The sequence below is a fragment of the Pristiophorus japonicus genome, chromosome 7 (assembly GCF_044704955.1).
Source record: "Pristiophorus japonicus isolate sPriJap1 chromosome 7, sPriJap1.hap1, whole genome shotgun sequence".
Taxonomy (NCBI): Eukaryota; Metazoa; Chordata; class Chondrichthyes; family Pristiophoridae; genus Pristiophorus; species Pristiophorus japonicus.
Window position 1 is genome coordinate 90,974,186 of NC_091983.1, and position 17,271 is coordinate 90,991,456.

General features: G+C 43.7%; 1 protein-coding gene across 8 annotated transcripts in view; it reads right to left on the reverse strand.

The window, feature by feature from the left end:
• asxl2 (ASXL transcriptional regulator 2) overlaps positions 1-17,271 on the reverse strand; it is a 311,793-nt gene that overhangs the window by 136,797 nt on the left and 157,725 nt on the right. Inside the window, exon 1 of one of the 8 annotated variants that reach the window (XM_070885130.1) lies at positions 953-993. The exons of 6 other annotated variants lie outside the window; for them this stretch is intronic. The gene's annotated coding sequence lies outside the window, so the exon portion shown is untranslated. Of the gene's footprint in view, positions 1-952; positions 994-17,271 lie in introns of those variants that run through there. One more of the 8 variants, XM_070885129.1, reaches the window with a different exon arrangement.

Here is a 17,271-nt window from a genome sequence, read left to right on the forward strand (position 1 = left end):
TTACTTTTATCACAATTGCATTTACCATTCACAGACTTCTACTGACCATGGTAATGGCTCAAAAAAACCCACTGGTACTGCAGTTCAGTGAGATACCCACTTCTCTTCAGACATAACTGAGACAGGAGCAGTCAATATCACATATATGCAACAAAAAATGCTTGCATATTCATTGAAAGTTACACATTAGAGATTAAAAAAAAAACTTACCTCAGATCTTCAGGTTTGAAAAATGAGGGATCTAATTTACCTACATTTAGAATATGGTACTTTACACATTACTCGTCCTAATATTTCACACGCAACAAACCCAGACTTGGTATTAACTGACATTTTTGTTATTGTAGTTACAATTAAAGAACGTCAGATTTGTGTCTAGACTTGTTTAGAGAACCAGTCACCACACAGCTGAGTAGTTACTTTGTTGGCAACAAGCACAATGGGACTCTCATTCTTACATGTCTAAACCTGAATAAAAAGCTCATAAAACTCTTTAATACAGTCATAATCTCTTTAGAAGGAATAAAATCTCAAGATTCCCTGACACTTTTGCTGTGATACCGAGCAGCAATGACTAGGACTGATAATAGTTCACCACAATATATATTACACCATTGCACTCTGCTCTTTTACTATTTGTCTTGTTTAACTTGAATACAACTTGCACGTAGGAGTCAACATACACAGCTTCCACACCTGTGTTAAGCAAACTTGTTAAATACAAAGAATGCTGGCCACTGATGAAACTGTTAGTAATTGAGAGCCACAGATGTTACCATCAAACACGTTTATAATTTATTCAACTATTACTCATAATTTCTATTGAGTATAGTACTCGGTAATTTGGATAACTTTCGAATCCTATTAGGTTCAAACATGGGTTGGATATTCGCCAATTGACAGCACAGGAACAAAAAAATCTCAACTATGTTTCTAGAGTAAAATTACTTACAGATTATCGTCTCCGTATTTCTAGGTTCCTTTTGTATTGACTGTTGCAGTAAAGAGCTGAGGCCTTCATCTATTAAACCAGTGCTTTTAAGTTTTATTCCGAGCATTTCTAGACATTCAAATAACAAGACAGTCAAGCAGCATTCCAAAAAATTTGAAGCATGGCAAACTCTCTCTACTGTAGCCACACCTCTTGTCCGTTCAGAGGCATAACATAGGTGCCACACTCTACAGATCCCTTCTCTGTCCAACCTCACACTAGAACCAGGAGGAAGAGCTCAAGAAAGACTTGGAAAGAAGGAATGGATAGGGGAACACTGGACCTTCACTCGGAAATTCAAGTTAGATAATAGTCTTGATTTATTACTTGCAGTGGGAGGTATGTTTGCCAGAACTGATCAATTTGTCGGAGTGAGGAAAATATAGCAGGAAAGGCAGCTCTTCCTACCGTGCTCAAATGCTCCTCCAACTGGGCAAAAATTATACTGCCAATTTCCATGGTTATTTTCGCAGACGGCATTATAGCCAACTGGGTTTTCTATTTCTATTTTCAATCTAATGGCACTATCAAATATTCCTAACGCTCAATTATTTTTCCTAGCCAATATTTAAGGCTCAGTTAGAATATGATCACTATAAGGGTGAAATTATGATAGTTGGAATCCATTTTGAAATAACTTTGACATCCACTTTCAAGGATCTTTCACTTCGACTTTTTTTCCCGCCTACAAGTTCTCCTCATATCTCCCACATTAACCACGACCAAAGGGTATGGCCGAGGCCTTTACTAATCCTAGGGAGTGCATGAATGGTCCAGGGTTACTTAACCCTCCTAACTATTACTAAATGCCTTCCCATCAGAGAAGAGTGAACACCAGGAATTCAGATTCAGAGACAGGTACTGCAGTGAATCTACAGTGATAGTACCCAATTATATCGTTAAATAGAAGTTAGCAACTATTACAATTCTTTGCTCTGGCTACAATTTGTTCACACTACTGGTTCGGTGGTTTACTGGAGAGCACTCATTTTCAGTGAGGTCTGTTCATGGTAAAATTAAAGGGAATGATGCACATATCCACACATCCACCCACCAGTTAACACAAAAAAAACAGGATGGCTGTTTTGAAATGAGCCATTAAGGTAGTAACTGGCATAATACACATAAATGCTCTTAAAGCGGACATTCAGATCTGAGAACGTCTCAACCACGAAAACCTGTAAAATGTATTTGTTTTAATAAAACTATGCTCTGCCATCTATAATCCACACAACGCGATGCACCAGCACATGCACACTCTCGACCTCTCTCCAGCAGCACCGACTCTCTCTATCTCTAAGCTGTCCTGGTCCGTTAAATTTCATCCTTCGCTTCATCTAGCGCTTTAACAAAAAACTTTTTTTCCTTCCTTTCAGGTGTCAAGGTTAGTAAGCTTCAACAACTCTTGGACACCAACGCCCCTCCGGAACCTACTTCTCCCACTCTTCCCTCTGATCCCATTCCTTCTTCCAATCTCTTCCCCCCTCCCGTGTTTTCACTATCCCCTCGGACCTTCCCCTCTCTGACCCCGAACGATCAGTCTTCAGCAAAGGCCTCAGTTTCATTCCCTTATCCTCCCAACTCAATGAATTTCGAACTTGGCACGATGCTGAGCCCTTTTTCTGCCGTCTTCGCCTCCGTGCCCACTTCTTCGGCCAGGAGTCTTCCCCCCCACACAGCTGACCCTTTCTCCCGTTTTCAGAATTCTCGCTCTACCTGGACCCCTCCCTCTGGCCTATTACCCTCTCTGGATCTCTTCATTGCAAACTGTCGATGGTACATCAGCCGTATCAATTTCTCTATTCCCCTCACTCACTCCAACCTACCTCCCGCTGAAATTGCAGCACTCCACTCGCTCAGATCCAACCTCAACTTTGTCATCAAACCTGCTGACAATGGTGGTGCTGTTGTTGTTTGATGAACCGACCTCTACCTTACAGAGGCCGATTGCCAACTCTCTGACATCTCCTCCTACCTCCCCCTGGACCATGACCCCACCACTGAACATCAAGCCATAATTTCCTAGACCGTCACTGACCTCATCTCCTCTGGAGATCTTCCCTCCACAGCCACCAACCTCATAATTCCCCAACTCTGCACAGTCCTCTTCTACCTCCTTCCCAAGATCCACAAACAGGATTGCCTCGGTTGACCCATTGTTTCAGCCTGTTTTTGCACCAAAGAACTTATTTCTTCCTATTTCGACTATTTTTTCTCCCCTTGTCCACTCTCTTCCCATCTACATCTGCGACTCCTCTGATGCCCTCCATCATTTTAACAGTTTCCAGTTTCCTGGCCCCATCCGTCTCCTTTTCACTATGGACGTCCAATCCCTCTACACTTCCATCCCCCATCAGGATGGCCTGACGGCGCTCCATTTCTTCCTCAAGCAGAGACCCACCAGTCCCCATCCACCACCACCTTCCTCCATCTGGCCGAACTTGTTGTCACATTGAACAACTTGCCCTTTGACTCCATTCGCTTCTTCCAAATTAAAGGTGTTGCTATGGGAACCCGCATGGGTCCTAGCTATGCCTGCTTTTCGTGGGATATGCGGAACATTATTTGTTCCAGTCCTAATTGGCTCCCCTCCTTCACCAGTTTTTCTGGTACATTGATGACTATCGGTGCCGTTTCCTGCTCTCGGCTGAACTTGAAAACTTCATTCACTTTGCATCCAATTTCTACCCTTCCCTCACCTTCGCATGGTCCATCTCCGACTCTTCCCTTCCCTTCCTCGACTTTTCCATCTCCATCTCTGGGGATGGGCTTTCGACCAGTATCCACTATAAACCCACTGACTCCCACAGCTACCTGGACTACACTTCCTCCCACCCCGCATCCTGGAAGGACTCCATTCCATTCTCCCAGTTTCTCCGTCTCCATTGCATCTGCTCCGACGATCCCCCTTCCACACTAGTGCCTCTGACATGTCTTCCATTTTCCTCGAGAGAGAGAGGATTCCCCTCCGCCGTGGCCCTCGACTGTGTTGGTTCTATTTCCCGCACCTTTGCTCTCGCCCCTTCCCCTCCCTCTCAGAACCATGACAGGGTTCCCCTTGTCCTCACCTTTCACCCCACCAGCCTCCACGTTCAACGGATCATGCTCCGCCATCTTCCACATGATCCCACCACCAATCACATCTTCCCCTCCCCTCTCAGCATTCCGAAGGGATCGCTCCGTCTGCGACACACTGGTCCATTCCACAGTCACCTCCAGCACCCCCTCCCCTTTCCACGGTACCTTTCAGTGCAAGCGCAGGAGATGCAACACGTGACCTTTTACCTCCTCCCTTCCCTCTGTCCAGGGCCCCAAATGCTCCTTCAGGGTGAAACAGTGATTTACTTATACTTCATGCAATTTAGTATACTGTATTCGCTGCTCATGATGTGGTCTCTTCGACATTGGGGAGACCAAACGCAGATTGGGTGACCACTTTGCGGAACACCTCTGTTCGGTCCATCAGCATGACCCCGAGCTTCCGGTCGCCTGTCACTTTCATTCTCTGCTCCACTGCCACTCTGACCTCTCCGTCCTCGGTCTCCTACGCTGTTCCAATGAAGCTCAATGCAAGCTCGAGGAACAGCATCCCATCTTTTGATTAGGCACTTTACAGCCTTCTGGACTCAACCTCGAGTTCAACAATTTCAGACCATAACCTCTGTCCATATTTTCCTCCTGTTGTTAAACTCGTTTCCGCCCCCCCCCTCCCGATGTATTTTTTCTCTCTCGCTGTTTCTCATGGCAACTGGTAGTTATTCCACTATTCACACATTATCTAGGCACATCTTTTTCTAACTTCTGCCATTACCATCTCAAATCGGCCCATCATCCCTTTTGTCTCTCAAATCTCTCCGACCTTCCACCCTATCACAGACTTTCCCTTTTGTTCTTTTCTCCCCTCCTTTCAGTGCTCTTTAAGAATCTGTTAATTCTGAATATTCGCCAGTTCTGACGAAGAGTCATTGACCTGAAATGTTGACTCTGTTTCTTTCCACAGATGCTGCCTGACCCACTGAGATTTACAGCATTTTCTGTTTTTACTTCAGATTCCAGCATCCACAGTATTTTGCTTTTGTTTAATCTACAGCTGGTGGGACTAGCTGGGTTGCAAGCAGTTAAAGGAGGTCATTTAAGCGGCATTTTTTGATTCTCTCACACTGGAAGGGATGGAGTCAAGAAATACAAATCGAAGCATTTCAACCACAAAGTGCATATTTTGCAATATTTTACAGAGGAAGTTACACATACACACCCCAGATCTAGCCAAGCATGTAATTGGTTTCTCTAGAACTGATTAAACCATGCACTATAATAAAAACACTAACCACTTGATCTCTTCGTCTCTCACTGGCATGATCTAATACAAAAGCAATTCAACTATAATGTCGAAGAGAATGTTTCTTAATAAAAACAAAGCCAGTAGTTTGTGATCTGTGCCTGTCTGAAACCTCCAGGTTTTTCAATGCTCCTTCTGCTACCATGAAATAACTGCGTGGCATATCTTATAATTTCCCTCGTGAAGATCGTGTTTATTAATGTATTGGATGGAATTTATAGTTCCACAAGGAATGGTGACCACTTAACTCAAACAACAGTCACAAGTACATTAAGCAGGTCACTCCGTTAATAAATATGCATAAACCATGTCATCAACCCCAGTCCAAGGCATGCTAAGCTAGGTGAACCTTTTCTTTATTGGTAACTTCCCACATATCTATTATTGCGGGGTTTTTGTCCCCCACCAATTAAGTAACAGAGCAGTAAAAGATAATCATCATTGGAACTGTGACTGCTTTTCAAATTAAGGCCATAGTGATACAAGCAATGGAGCATGAAATCAGCCCCATGATCTATATGCGTTGTAGTATGTTTACTTGAGTTAATGCCTTGGGAACTCAGAATTATTTGTTTTGTGAACGTCGGCAGCTAATTAAGAAAGTGAAGAAACAGATAGCAGTATTGCAGAGTAGGGCTGATGTGTGCAGGCAGATTGGCCAATGGTGAATACGAATGGATTATTAATCATTTGTAGCTGGAGCAAATAACATACAAGTTTATCTGGCCAGTTTTTTTATACAGTTGCACTAGGGGAAGGGCAATAAAACAGAGAGGGATGCCTTGATCCTAAGGAAAAGCATTTACTTGCAAGAATATGTTGCGTGAAAAATTAGCAAAGGCCATATAAAACAGTACTGACTCCCCGACCTGGGAGGAAAAGAAAATAAAGTGTGACATCACAGCAAGAGGTTAGGGGACATCAGAGCGGCCTATAAAGGCCTGCTGGTGCAGCTGCAGCAGGGAGAGAAAGCAAAAAAGTAGAAAGAAATTGAAAGGTGACGTCACAGCCAAAGGGGTAAGTGATTGGTGAGTAGTTTTTTATTTTTATTTTCTTTATCAGTAAGTAACCTTTAGCATTATTGTTGCCAAATTAAGTTAATCTAGGGGTTAAGTCATGGCAGGAGAGCTCGGACACGTGTTGTGCTCCTCCTGTACAATGTGGGAAGTTAGGGACGCTTCCAGTGTCCCTAACGACTACATATGCGGGATGTTTATCCGGCTGCAGCTCCTGACAGATCGCATTTCGGCACTGGAGCTGCGGGTGGATTCACTCTGGAGCATGCGCGATGCTGAGGATGTCGTGAATAGCACATTTAGTGAGTTGGTCTTACCGCAGGTAAAGGTTACACAACCAGATAGGGGATGGGTGACCAACAGGAAGAGCAGTGGAAGGAAGGTCCCCTGCGGTCATCCCCCTGCAGAACAGATACACCGCTTTGGGTACTGTTGAGGGGGATGACTCATCAAGGGAGGGCAGTAGCAGCCAAGTCCATGGCACCGTGGGTGGCTCTGCTGCACAGAGGGCAGGAAAAAGCGTAGGAGAGCTACAGTGATAGGGGATTCTATTGTAAGGGGAATAGATAGACGTTTCTGCGGCCGCAACCGAGACTCCAGGATGGTATGTTGCCTCCCTGGTGCAAGGGTCAAGGATATCTCGGAGCGGCTGCAGGACATTCTGAAGGGGGAGTCAGTTGTCGTGGTGCATATAGGTACCAACGATATAGGTAAAACACAGGATGAGGTCCTACGATGAATTTAGGGAGCTAGGAGCTAAATTAAAAAGTAGGACCTCAAAGGTCGTAATCTCAGGATTGCTACCAGTGCCACGTGATAGTCAGAGTAGGAATCGCAGGATAGCTCAGATGAATACGTGGCTTGAGGAGTGGTGCAGAAGGGAGGGATTCAAATTCCTGGGACATTGGAACCGGTTCCGGGGGAGGTGTGTCCAGTACAAACCGGACGGTCTGCACCTGGACAGGACTGGAACCAATGTCCTAGGGGGAGTGTTTGCTAGTGCTGTTGAGGAGGGGTTAAACTAATATGGCAGGGGAATGGGCACCTATGTAGGGAGACAGTTAGAATGGGGGCAGAAGCAAAAGATAGAAAGAAGAAAAGTACAAGTGGAGGGCAGAGAAAACCAAGGCAAAAAGCAAAAAGGGCCACATTACAGCAAAATCCTAAAGGGGCAAAGGGTGTTAAAAAGAAAAGCCTGAAGGCTGTGTGCCTCAATGCGAGGTGTATTCTGAATAAGGTGGACGAATTAACTGCGCAGATAGCAGTTAATGGATATGATGTAATTGGCATCATGGATACATGGCTCCAGGGTGATCAAGACTGGGAACTCAACATCCAGAGGTATTCAACATTTAGGAAGGCTAGACAGAAGGAAAAGGAGGTGGGGTGGCATTGCTGGTTAAAGAGGAAATTAATGCAACAGTAAGGAAGGACATTAGCTTGGATGATGTGGAATCTATATGGGTGGAGCTATGGAATACCAAAGGGCAGAAAATGCTAGTGGGAGTTGTGTACAGACCACCTAACAGTATTAATGAGGATGGGGACAGCATCAAATGAGAAATTCGGGATGAGTGCAATAAAGGTACAACATGGGCGACTTTAATCTATATATAAAGTGGGCTAACCAAACTGGTAATAAAACGGTGGAGGAGGATTTCCTGGAGTGTATTAGGGATGGTTTTCTAGACCAATACGTCGAGGGCTGGCCATCCTAGACTGGGTGATGTGGAATGAGAAAGGACTAATTAACAATCTTGTTGTGCGAGGCCTCTTGGGGAAGAGTGACCATAATATGGTAGAATTCTTTATTAAGATGAAGAGTGACACAATTAATTCAGAGACTAAGGTCCTGAACTTGGGGAAAGGTAACGTCGATGGTATGAGACGTTAATTGGCTAGAATAGACTGATGAATGATACTTAAAGGGTTGACGGTGGATAGGCAATGCCAAACATTTAAAGATCACATGGATGAACTTCAACAATTGTACATCCCTGTCTGGAGTAAAAATAAAACGGGGAAGGTGGCTCAACCGTGGCTAACAAGGGAAATTAAGGATAGTGTTAAATCCAAGGAAGAGGCATATAAATTGGCCAGAAAAAGCAGCAAACCTGAGGACTGGGAGAATTTGGTAATACACAGAGGAGGACAAAGGGTTTAATTAGGAGGGGGAAAATAGAATATGAGAGGAAACTTGCTGGGAACATAAAAACTGACTGCAAAAGCTTCTATAGATATGTGAAGAGAAAAAGATTAGTGAAGACAAACGTAGGTCCCTTTCAGTCAGAATCAGGTGAATTTATAATGGGGAACAAAGAAATGGCGGATCAGTTAAACAAATACTTTGGTTCTGTTTTCACGAAGGAAGACACAAATAACCTTCCGGAAATACTAGGGGACTGAGGGTCTAGTGAGAAGGAGGAACTGAAGGATATCCTTATTAAGCAGGAAATTGTGTTTGGGAAATTGATGAATTGTAGGCAGATAAATCCCCGGGGCCTGATAGACTGCATCCCAGAGTACTTAAGAAAGTGGCCATAGAAATAGTGGATGCATTGGTGATCATTTTCCAACAATCTATCGACTCTGGATCAGTTCCTATGGACTGGAGGGTAACTAATGTAACACCATTGTTTAAAAAAGGAGGGAGAGAGAAAATGGGTAATTATAGACCGGTTAGTCTGACATCAGTAGTGGGGAAAATGTTGGAATCAATTATTAAAGATGAAATAGCAGCGCTTTTGGAAAGCAGTGACAGGATCGGTCCAAGTCAGCATGAATTTATGAAAGGGAAATCATGCTTGACAAATCTTCTAGAATTTTTTGACGATCTAACTAGTAGAGTGGACAAGGGAGAACCAGTGGATGTGGTGTATTTGGACTTTCAAAAGGCTTTTGACAAGATCCCACACAAGAAATTGGTGTGCAAAATCAAAGCACATGGTATTGGGGGTAATGTACTGACGTGGATAGAGAACTGGTTGGCAGACAGGAAGCAGAGAGTCGGGATAAACGGGTCCTTTTCAGAATGGCAGGCAGTGACTAGTGGGGTGCCGCAGGGCTCAGTGCTGAGACCCCAGCTCTTTACAATATACATCAATGATTTAGATGAAGGAATTGAGTGCAATATCTCCAAGTTTGCAGATAACACTAAGCTGGGTGGCGGTGTGAGCTGTGAGGAGGACGCTAAGAGGCTGCAGGGTGACTTGCACAGGTTACTGAGTGGGCAAATGCATGGCAGTTGCAGGATAATGTGGATAAATGTAAGGTTATCCACTTTGGGGGCAAAAACACGAAGGCAGAATATTATCTGAATGCGGCAGATTAGGAAAGGGGGAGGTGCAATGTGACCTGGGTGTCATAGTTCATCAGTCATTGAAAGTTGGCATGCAGGTACAGCAGGCGTGAAGGCGGCAAATGGTATGTTGGCCTTCATAGCCAGGGGATTTGAGTATAGGAGCAGGGCGGTCTTACTGCAGTTGTACAGGGCTTTGGTGAGGCCTCACCTGGAATATTGTGTTCAGTTTTGGTTTCCTAATCTGAGGAAGGACGTCCTTGCTATTGAGGGAGTGCAGCGAAGGTTCACCAGACTGATTCCCGGGATGGCGGGACTGACATCTGAGGAGAGACTGGATCAACTGGGCCTTTATTCACTGGAGTTTAGAAGGATGAGAGGGGATCTCATGGAAACTTATAAGATTCTGACGGGAGTGGACAGGTTAGATGCGCGAAGAATGTTCATGATGATGGGGAAGTCCAGAACCAGACGGCACAATCTTAGGATAAGGGCCATTTAGGACTGAGATGATGAGAAACTTCTTCACTCAGAGAGTTGTTAACCTGTGGAATTCCCTACTGCAGAGAGTTGTTGATGCCAGTTCATTGGATATATTCAAGAGGGAGTTCGATATTGCCATTACGGCTAAAGGGATCAAGGGGTCTGGAGAGAAAGCAGGAAAGGGGTACTGAGGGAATGATCAGCCATGATCTTATCGAATGGTGGTGCAGGCTCGAAGGGCTGAACGGCCTACTCCTGCACCTATTTTCTATGTTTCTAAAAAAGTGAGGGAAACATGTTTATACTAATGATAGACCATACAAAGCATGTTTACAGAATTGGAAATGAAAGTGAAGGTAAAGCATTAGTGGCCCGAAATTCACCACCGTAACGATCAATTTAGCTCCATTTTTTGGAACTATACGGTTTCTATTTGTAGATAAATAAATTTCGGGCCATTTTGCTAGTTTCTCCAGTGGTGTAATCCTTAAAAAAAAATAAGGGCCGATTTTTTGCGAGATCCGTTTTTGTGATGTCACTCGCCGTCTAACCAACGATAACACTGTTTTTGATAGTTTCGCCAGTAAGGACATTTTTGAGGACGGTGCTAAATATTGATTTGAAAAAGCTTGCCTTGCCTGGTGAAGTCCGATCGAAATCGGTGCTAACGGCGCCATCTTGGGAATCACAGAGGTTAAATTAATCTAGTCCCCAATCTGTCAAGTTCAACCTGACTTTAAGTGAATGATCCTCAAGGCAGAATAGATAATATATGAACATAAACATCCATGGATTGGGGCAAAGTTTAGGAGATTTTGTTTGATCTGAGTTTGCAATTCCATATTAGACAAAAATGTCTGCACTCCTGCTACTAGAATTGAAGCTCAAATTGTATGACCTCTCACTGTTGAATGACAATCCTGTGCATTATAACTGACAGTGCAGTTTGATGATAAAAGTTGGGCGGCTTGTAAAAGCCCAACTCCGCTATGTGCAAACCGTCCACATTGCAGTCCTGGACACACTGTATTACACCGGCAACAACAATCCCATTCTTAAGATTAAGAAGAATTTGACCATGGTGACAGCAGATGTGATGAGTGTGAGAGGAGAGGTACTTGCCCAGGGGGAGGTGGGAGCCGAGCAACAAGCTGGTGTGTCCGGTCGAGGGAACGATTCTGCCCGCTGGTGCGCTGACTTTTTTGAAGGATCTCCAGGGTTGTTAAATGTAATTGGAAATAAGTGTCCAATAGAGTCTGTGTACTAAGTTTTCTGTATGGTTGCATTTTTAAACTGATTGAGGCATGTAACTGTTGTATTTCACAACCTGAGGCATGTAACTGCGCTGATCGTTTTCCAGACCTGCACTAAATCCCAGTTTGGCTACCCCTTACCAGCTTCCCTCCCCCCTCCCCATTCATCAGCATCTGGGCATTTGCAGAACAGGCGTTATTTTTAACATGAAAAAATTAATCTTCATCCTCAAAAACGTTGGTCCTTTAACACTGCGCCAAAATTTTAAAAGCTTTTGGCGAAACTTAGGCCTTATTTTTTGCCGCTATTTCGACATTAAAAAAAAATCAGCTGTTATTCGCAAATAGCACCAAAAAACGATGCAATTCTTAAATGTGGAATTTCTAGCCCTAGGTACTTAAAAATAACCCAAGAGTCGTTTAAGAAGCAATTGAAGCTGAAATGGAGAAGAATTTAGGATCTCACTGGATGAACAAATTCATTTGTAATTATTTTGTAATCTTTTAGTGCAGTCATTGTTGTTAAATAGGCAAACATGGTGGCAAATTTGGGCATAGCAAAGTCCTCAGAACAGCAAATGAATGAATGACCAGTTAACGAGGATGAAATTGCGCATGAAGGCTTCCCGCGGGCAATTGCGTCCGACCTGAAATATTTCTGCAAAAGTATCTGGTGGTCCGGGAGGAGCCTGGGATTCCGGTGGGGAGGCCTTCTCTTCCCGCGCTGTGAAGCGCGCTCCCATCCTCGAGTTTCCCACGCAGAAGGTGCAGTCACGTGACTGATCAGCCATTCAGGTACAGTATTCCACAGCTTTCTCATTAATAGCAATGAGAACTCCATATCTATGAGTTCTCATTGTTATTAATGAGAAAAAAAAAGAAAGACACTAAACACATGTAATAAAAAATAAAAAACACACCTCACATAATTAAAATTAATTGAAATTAAAGTTAATAAATATCTTTAAAAAAAACTCGGAAAACATTTTTTTCTCTAAGTTTTTTAAATTATGGTTAAAATAAATGTAACGTAGTGGGCAGAGTTTTTAAAAATAATGTGTTTTTAAAATTTAATTTAATTATATTTTTGTATGTTTTTAAACTCTTATGCCTGTAAAAATAGGGTGTGAGCCTGCTTTTATCAGGCGCAAGAATTTTGAGGATATTGGCTGGGCAAGATATGAGTAAATACCGCAATCTTGCCCTTACAAATGTCCTCGCTCCCGAGATAGAGAAGATCTGTCAGCTTGACAGATCGGAAGAGCCGGTTTTCAGCGCATGCGTATTATGTGCTGAAAACCGGCTTTTGCGATGCCTTCCGGGGTCCGTAGACACTCAGTACGGACCTGGGGAGGCCGGAATTTCCAGGCCAATCTGTTTTTGGTGGTGTTGGTTGAAGGAAGAATATTGACCAGAACAGCTCAGCATCAAATAATGCAATGTGGTCTTAAAACATTCATCTAAGCAGGCAGGTCAGGCCGGGCCTTGGTTCAACATTTCATCTGAAAGACGACACCTCCAACAATGCAACACCCTCTCAGTACTGCATTGTAGTATCAGCCCAATATGTAATCAAGTCCTGGAGATCAAGTGCCACAACCTTCTGTCTCAGGCATGCTTGCCGTCAACTGAGCCAAGTTAAAAGAAATCTACAGATAGAGCTTCTGTTTGCCAAACATTCATATTCTCTTCCATGAGCACACATCCCACTTATACCCAGGTTCAGAAAGCTGAAGCGCAGATTGATCAGAGCCAAGCTAAGGACCCTCAAATGTGCACGGGGGACTGCTGGAGCTCAAACCAGCTAAAAACCACACAGTCCATCAGTACAGAGCACTGGAAAGCTGCCATTCTTTGCCCAGCTAGGATCATTTTACCTATTGCAACATTAGATAACCTAGAAAGCCAAAGCCTAGTGGGAAGAATCCCACCTCCCAATGATGGATCTGCTCCTCCCAATGATGCTTAAAATTTACCACAGCAACAACTTTATTTATATAGCATTGTTAACACAGAAAACTGTACCAAAGCACTTCACTGCTTGGATGCGAAACCGGCCATTATAGACACCACCCAATCTCACTTTTAATTTCTTTGTTGGTCTATTTTGGAGTATTTTTCTTTACTTTGCTTCAGCTGCAATTAAGTACTTATCCTGCATGTCCACATAATGTTTTTGAAGGATGTCCATTTATCATAAACAGATTTATGCTTGAGTAACATCTCCCATTTCTTATTAATGAGTGCCACATTTTTCCACAGAAAGGATTTGGAAAACAGTTACATTTAAATGTTGGCTTTTTAAAGCATTGAAATGCTAATGGCATTGAAATTGTAAAAATTTAAACAAGATTGTAAACAAGGCGCAATTCGTTGGCCTGCTTCAGGAATTGATTAGCACCTCATACAAATCGTGTTGGGAGATCTCGGTTCCCTGGTGCATGGCAAGAATTATCTGGCATAGGTCCTTCCTTTGGGTTGTGAATACGGAGCTAAAAATAGAGACAAAAATCACTCACCGACAGTCAGTATTTTTTTTAAATAGAAAGCTATGGGGATAAATTTTTACACCAGGCTCAGAAGGATAGTATGCATCAAGGTAGTTAGAAGTTATTTTGTTTAAGTCAAGCAAGATGACTACTGATGTGGGGAAGCAATAGTGTGGTCATTGTTTTATATTATGACGTAAACATAAGTCATACTTGAGTGGTAAAGGGTTCTTGTGGAGCAAAACACTGGCTCGAATGGTCGGTTTCTGTGCTGTAAATTCAATGTAATACTGACTGAACTCAGCATGTCCAATTACAACTGTTGCTCTGTATGTTCACGTGCTGTGAAATAAAGTACCCTAATGATTTGTATCTAACTTGCCTTAATGTTTTCTCTGCTGAGAATCTGCTTTGCTACTCAGTTGCTTCAAGATTTAAGGTAACCTATTCCAGCATAGAGCTGCTATTTGAGCTTCTAACAATGCATTGCTGGTTCCTCAGCTTTATTTTGCTGCCGTATGGGTCTGGGACAGAAATCAACAGTTATCCTGGGCTAAAGTCCATTTTTCCACTGGTTACTGGACCTTAAAATGGCCTCCACCATCGCTGGCGATCTCCATGGAGGCTGTATTCTCTGCTGGGTCGTCTCATTTCTAGCATCTGTGCTGCCTCTTCAGTTTTCTGCTCCTCTGCCGGGTATTTTTCACTTCATGCTGAGTTAGCTCTGATTTGCTCCTGTTGGTTCTCATTCTGCTCTACTGCTGCTGAATAACCTTTTCTTTTCTGCTTTTCATTTGCTATCTATGTTGCTGACTCCATTCATCCCTCCCCTGGTACAATGGATCTGCTGCTATGTTGTACAAATCACGGACACCACTACTCACTGGACCTCTGGATGCTCTGAACCTGGACATTAGTTCATTGATGTGTCCAGTTGCGTGCACATTTTGACTGTCCCACTAGATCTAAGCCCGTAACTTCTTATCTCCGCCATATTATTCTCTTCTCTTCACTTCACTTTACACCTCTTGGCCCTTCTCTCTCTTCCTGTCACCCATTCATGCCATCTTTCATTTCTCCCCTCTCGGGTACCTTGCTCCCCGAAATTTCTACCCCAACCCATCAAAATTCCTCTGCCTTCCTTCTCTCCTGCCATCACTCCAGACATGAATCCTTCTTGGATAAGCCTACAGCTACTCTTTGTGCCTTACTTGGCAATCTCCAAAGGGCCATCGAGGCACTCATCCTTGATATCCTTACAAGCAGCAACCCCAACTGCCGCATCCGCCTTTTTCCCCCGACCTTCCCACTCAGCACACTCACTGGAGGCTAATCTCGTCAACCTCCTTCCCATTGCTCACCCTTCCACTGCTGACTACTTCAGACTCTGCCAGTGGATCAACAATCTCTGAATCTGTCTATAGTTTTCACCGCCTGCCCCGTTCAAACCGGGGTGGTGTTTCACCAAATCTACCCCACTCCTCTGGCAGCTTCTTCCCCTTTGAGCACCTCGCTTTGTTCCACCCCTCTCCTTTAAGTCCTTGTTCTCATCAAGACATCCTCACTGCTTTCCTTTCTGAGCATCTGCAATGAGCGATTCCTCATCATCAGTGATATCAACCTCCATCTCAACTCACCTTGCTCTGTCTCCTCTAAGTTCATTGCCCTCGTGCCCTCCCTTCACCTGTCCAGCATATAAATCATCTACACATATTCAAAGCCAATGCCTTGACTGTGCCATCTCATGTGGCGTCTCTATTCCCATCATCTTAAGCATTTTCTTGTATCCCTCACCGCTCACATTCCCCTTCCCTTTCCAATTCCACTTCATTCTGTGTCTGTCCTTGGAAAAAACTTTCTCCCAAGTTACTTACAACTGCATTTTAAAACTCACAACTGCCTAACTTTAGGCTCTCTACTCGCCATGGTACTTCTGCAGCTGTCAACCTGCTCAATCACTCTCTGACCTCCACCTCTGATGCCTTTGTCTTTATGTCGCCTCCCAATTTGATCCCCTTTCTCTCTCCCACCCTGATCGAATCCCTATCTTTGCTTCCTCAAGCCCAAGGGGAGCAGTCTTGAACGTACCTGGCACACAACTGGTTTAGCTATTCATCACCAGATCTGGCTGGACCACATCAAGCACCATCAGGCCCTTCTCTTCTCTGCCAATACCGCTCACTACTTCAAGATCACTCTGAAATGCAAATAAAATAAACTCTAGCTTCTTTTCTCGACTACCTACCATAAAACTCTACTAGACCTCAAAACTACTCACCACTTTAGGATCATCCTGGAGGGTCATGATAACCTTAGTCTCCTTTTCTCCATGACAAAACATCTGCTTAAAGACCTCGTCCCTGCCCCCTCCAGCCTTACCTCCAACAAGTGTGATGAGCTCAATGGACTACTTTGTCACTAACATTATGGCCATCCGTTAAGCTGCCTCTGCTCACTAAGCCAAATTTTCCTCAAAGGTCCCTCACCCCTGCCCTAGTCCCAAATCTGCATCCTTCTCTCATCTCCCACCAATCGCGCCTCGCCAAGCTCGTCTTGTCCAGGAGACCCATCTCCTTTTCTCTTAAACCCTATTCCCACTAAACTGCTGACCATCTAAACTTCCCTTTCTGGCCCTCATGGTAACTGTACTCTTCCTTTTGCAAACCAGCACTGTCACACCCCCTGATCACCCTCAACCTATCAGTCCTTGTGAACTACCGCTTCAGCTCCAACCTCCCTTTCACCTCCAAAATATTTGTGTGTGTGTTGCCGCCTCCCAAATTGATGCCCATCTTTTTCTCATAATTTCATGCATGATCCTCTCCTTTCAGTTTCCACCACTGCCACAGCACCGAAATAGCCCTAATTAAAGTCACAAATGACATTCCCAGAAACTGTAACTGGAGTACATTATCCCTCCTCATCCTGTCAATCTCTCTGCAGCCTTTGACACGGTCGACCATACCATCCTCCTTCAACCTCTCCTCCATTGTCCAGTTGAGTGTGACTGTCCTTATTTAGCTCCACTCTTACCGAAAAATTCATAGCCAGAGAATCTCAAGCAATGACTTCTCGTCCCATCCCCTGGATCTATTTTTTGACATACCCTTTACAATTATTTTTGAAGGCTGAATACAAGACATTTGTCATACACTTTAATACCTTTGAAAGAAGCAATGCTGATATTACAGAATGGTCAGTAATTATTACAATTATTGGATTAAGAAACTTTAGCAGACAAACAAAATGGTCAGTTACACTCATTTTAAACACCCTCACTTTAAATAACTAGATTGTTGGAAATCGGAATAGGTTACACTTTTAGACAGCAATCAGCTATTTATTAAATCACTGGTTGGGTGCTGACCAGCACAAGTTTCTGACTCGGTATGCTCTTTTTTA